This window comes from Xenopus laevis, chromosome 7L (assembly GCF_017654675.1).
Source record: "Xenopus laevis strain J_2021 chromosome 7L, Xenopus_laevis_v10.1, whole genome shotgun sequence".
Classification (NCBI taxonomy): Eukaryota; Metazoa; Chordata; class Amphibia; order Anura; family Pipidae; genus Xenopus; species Xenopus laevis.
In genome coordinates, this window is record NC_054383.1 from 27,480,677 (window position 1) to 27,485,753 (window position 5,077).

Genomic DNA, 5,077 nt, shown 5'->3' on the forward strand with positions numbered 1-5,077 from the left:
ATTTATCCTTATTGGAGGCAAAACAACTTTATTAGGTTTCATTAATGTTTCATTAATGTTTAAATGAAAGATCCCTTATCCGGAGCATTATCTCTTATCCAGAGAGGTCCTGAGCATTCTGGATAACAGGTCCCCCACATGTACAAGTGCATTTTGCCACTTTTGAACTCTGGCAAGCCCTATTATATTAATCCCTATATACCCTTATATATACTTTGGTTTATGATGCAGCAACATGTTTGTGAAGCCTGATTTTCTCCCACTTTCAAATAAAACTGTTCCTTTCCTTTCTTCTGGAAAGTGGTGTTAATATGTGTTTGATGCCTTTGTCAGGGAATTAAATTGTAATTAAATTCAATATTCTTTGTTATGCCTTATGCAATGTGTTGATGAGATAGAAATAAAGAAGAAGAATAATAACAATAAAATAACATATTGTCTAATTTTATCCTTTAAACGTGAAATGGTAAAGTCAAAAACTCTCATTTTATTAGTGGGGATCTGAGGCAATCTGTCTTTTTGATTACTACTGATTGGCCCTTCAATAATGAACCTCATTTATTCTTCCCTTGAGTGAAAGCACTGAAATGAGATCATTTGCAAACTGTAGTGTAATGGCTTTAAAGGAATATCAATTTCAAAGGTTGGTATGGATGGATCCCTCAGTCATTTTGAAGACCTTAAAGATATCATTTTGAAAAGGCATGACAAGGTTAAGGAAAAATTAATAAGGATTTTTTTTCCTTCCATCAACGATTGGAACATAAAAGGCTGATTTTTTTCCAAAGGCATTACACATTGTTGGCAAAATCTAAAATAATGGCCCTATTTTTAGTATATCATTTAAGGCATCATAAGGAATTCATGTGTTTGTCTTACCGAGAATAGATTTGAAGAATGTTTTGGACGGGTTGAACATGGAAGAGCCTTCATTTTTCAAAATATTGTGTCAGTTAAGTCGTATCAGGTTGTGCACATTGTGCATAGAATTTGAATTTGTCTTGACTCAAAACTGTGATCAGCAATTTGTTTTTATAAGAAGTCCTTTTGGTCAATGAGCTACCGGCAGTTAATGAAAATAAAGGTCATTAGCTATTTTGTCTATGTTACATTATTTCATTCTTTGAAGGGAAAAAATGAATACTTATAGTGTGCATAGAGATTTACTAGAGAGCTAGCTATTCAGAGGTCTATAGATTATTGCTAAAGGAACAATTGCAAGATGTGTTATTATTGTCATTAATAAACATGGCATTGGCATCTTATGCAACCACCAAAGTCCTGAAGAGCCGAAGTCCCAAAGAGTCGAAGAGCCGAAGTCCCAAAGAGTCAAAGTCCCGAAAAGTCGAAGTCCCAAAGAGCCAAAGTCCCTAAGCTGCGAAAAAGACACAAAGACACGAAAGGAGCCAAAGTCGATGTCCCAAAGCCACGAAAGAAGCTGAAGTTGAAGTCCTGAAGCTACGAAAAGACCCAAAGCTACGAAAGGAACCAAAGTTGAAGTCCTGAAGGCGCAAAATAAGCCATGAGTTCAGTTCTACTGATGTCTGTGTAGTCTTTCAACTGGTGTGGGGTAGGAGGGTCAAGCAGTGTGGGGTAGGAGGGATCTGGGGTCAGGTGCGGGCCCAGAAAATGTTGTTGTATGGGGCCTCATAAGCTCCGATCACATGGGAGAATAAAGGGTGCGGGTCCTGCCAGCAATGTACATGGGCTTTACTTAATCAGGGACTCAGGCAGGTGCACAAACACATTCATACTCATAAACATATATACACACTCATACACATATATATACTGTAGGCTTATAAAGGCACTGCAACAAAAGCAGATGTAACAGGCACAGTTGCACAAGTAGAGAAATGAGCAAACACACTAATACACAATTCATCTTCCCCACAGTCTAAATCCCGGTACAGCCGCACAGGGATTTGCTAGGCTGCAGAGTGAATCCTTCCAGTCTATCCAATTGTGTACAGCTGTTCAGCAAGTGGCTAGACTGCTGGGTCAATCCCCATCGGTGTTCAGTTGCACCAGTTGTATTTGTGGACGCCCATGTTCAGGAGCAGGGCTGTTCACAAACTACCTTGGCCTTTGGCTCCCTAGGCAAGAGCTTCAGTCAGTGCCCCCTGTCCTGCATTACCATTTCCCGCCTTACCATGATGGTTTTTAAATAAAGAGAGCAAGAAAATGTACAACACTTTTTCATTTATATTACTGCCCCCTGTACCTGTACCAGCAAGTCCAGCAGCCATTCATCATACAGCCCACCCCATACCTGTGCCAGTAGCCATCCATTATACTGCCCCCCATACCTGTACCAGCAAGCTCAGCAGCCATCCATCATACAGCCCTCCAGCAGCCATCATATTGCCCCCAATCTTTACCTGTGCCAATAGCAGCCAAAAATAAATCTGATCACATAATATTGCCCCCAAGTATTTATGTACCTGTGCCAGCACCCAGCAGCAACAGCAAACATATGGCACCCAAATCTGTACCTGGCTGTGCCAGCAGGAAGCTTCACACTTAATAGTGTAATAGAAAGAATGTCTTGAGTTCAGTGCAACTGTGCAAGGCTGAGAGCAGCAAGAGCCACACCAAGCAGCCCCCCAGCTCTCTGCCTCTCTCTGTCACCCATTATTACTATTACTTGCTAGCAAGAGGGAGAAAGTGAAGGAGGGTGATTCCACCCATCTGAGTAACCATGATTACTGATACAGATTATTAAATAAACGCTTGAAAAGAAAAAAAAAAAACCATTAAAAGTGCGCCCCTCAATTATAGCGTCCTAGACAGCCGCCTACTCTGCCTATTCCTAGTTCCGGCCCTGATCCCTGCAGTGAGCACCAACCATCTGGTTTTTTGGTGTGCTATTAATGTGGGCATGGTCTTGTGGTAACATGGGTGTGGTTTAAAGTGGGTGTGGTCTAAAAACAGGGAGTGGCTAACACTGGCTTCCATTATCGGCCCTCCACCATGTAGATTAGAAAAATTCCGGCCCTCTGTATGATATAAATTGGACAGCACTGTTCAGGATTGCTTCACTCAATAAGTGGAGATGACATTAGAATGTATTGTTTTGTACCATAGCTGCCATTTACCACACTCACATGTTCCATTGCATTCCCTTAAATCATTGTGTATATTGTATATGTTTTATTAAAAAGTTCACTATTTCTTACACATGCACAATGTCTACAACCTTGGCATCAACCGGATCGCTGGTGTGCCTCACTGGCTGCGACTACCCCTGCACCTATTCCAAATTAAAATTGTTCAAATGGATCTCATCAGTGTTTGTGCTGCTGTGGGCAGTCTGGGACCTCTATCCTTCAGCATGTCTTAATAGCGAAGTAAACCTGAAATCTGGAAACATGAACATGAATGCTGTATACTTACTGAATCCGTAAGAATGGATAGCATTTTCTACAGTGTCTACTGCTCCTGCTGTTCTCCTCTCTGATCCAGTCCCTACAGAGGAGCGATCCTCTTCCTTCTTCCTCTTTCTTCGCGTGGCTGAGCATGCGCACTAGAACGATAAGCCTAACTTGAATTAAAAAGTCGGATATTTCGTTCAACTGCACATGCGTCTGCCCCGGGAAATTGGAAGGCAGATGAAGCCGGAAGAGGATCGCTCCGTGGTGCTCACTGGTATAACCCCGGGCTGGTGCAGTTTTCTGCTGATAACCTTTTTTATTATCAATCATAACATTGTCTTTGAATGCTGTTTATAATTTTGCCATAAAAGTATTTGCCTGATGTTTTTACCTGACATGTCTTACTATCCTGTTCCTCTATGAGGGGGCTGCCATATTTGTGCAGCAGTAGTCTGTTAGCATTAGAAACGCTAACTGACAGGTTAAGAATAGTGATGGGCGAATTTGCGCCGTTTCGCTTTGCCGAAAAATTAGCGAAATTCGCGAAACGGCGCCGGCGTCTCGCTTTTTGACGCCGGCGTCCATTTTTTCGACGCCGGCGCCCGTTTTTGACGAATTTTTGCCGCGAATTTTCGCGGGCGTTTTGCGAATTCGCCGCGAATTCACGCCTGGCGAATAAATTCGCCCATCACTAGTTAAGAAGGGACAGTCAGGTTGGCAAAACAGTCAGGTTTAGGAACTTCAAGCAACAATTACTTACAAAAGCAGAACTATGAGTGAAAAACGATCAACATGACCTATAGGCAACTTTTAATTTAGAGTAATATTTTGAAAAGAAAATTTTTAGTGTCAGTATCACTTTAAGGTATAAGGACCAAATTATGGAAAGATCCATTATCCAGAAAACCGCAGGTCCCGAGGATTCTGGATAACAAGTGTAGGGACCCTGAGATTTGGGTTAAATTACTCAGGCAGTTCCCCTTTAGCATTTGGACACCTTAGGGTCCATTAGTTAACTCAGGCAGCTATGTCCCTTGCTGGGTCCACATTAGTTCACAGAGTTTGTCCACTATGTAGCACTATGTGATAATATAAAGGGGGTTAGCACCATGTGGTCTGGGTCTGTCCTGGGACTTTGCCTCACTGAGAGGTACTACAGGTCCAGGTCTGCCGGTGAAGTTAGTTAAGTGTGAGTTAGTGATAGTGAATATAGTAATAGTCGCTCTAGGAGTGAGAGTCAGCACAGGGTAGCTAGTGAGCAGATGTGGCTCCAACGAGGAGAAATAGTGGGGTTAGGACCCTGTGGTATGTGAACCACTAGAGCAGGGACTACAGTGGTTGAGTTGAGGACCAGATAGGGTGCCAAGACCCAAGACCCCAGGCTGAATATAGTGGGTGAGGTGAGGACCAAGTCCAGCGCCAATATACAAGACCCCAGGTTGAGAACCCCAAGCCATAGGGGTATATTTATCAAAGAGTGAAGTTAATAGTGAAGTTCCACCACCAGAGTGAAATTCTGCCACTCTCCATTCATTTCTATGGGATTTTTATAGGCGTATATATCAAAGGGTGAACTTTCACTTTCACCCATTGATAAATACGCCTTTCAAAATCCCAAAGAAATGAATTGAGAGCTGCAGAATTTCACTCTAGTGGCGGTACTTCACTCTTTGATAAATTTACCCCTTAGTGTTCATCCAGAG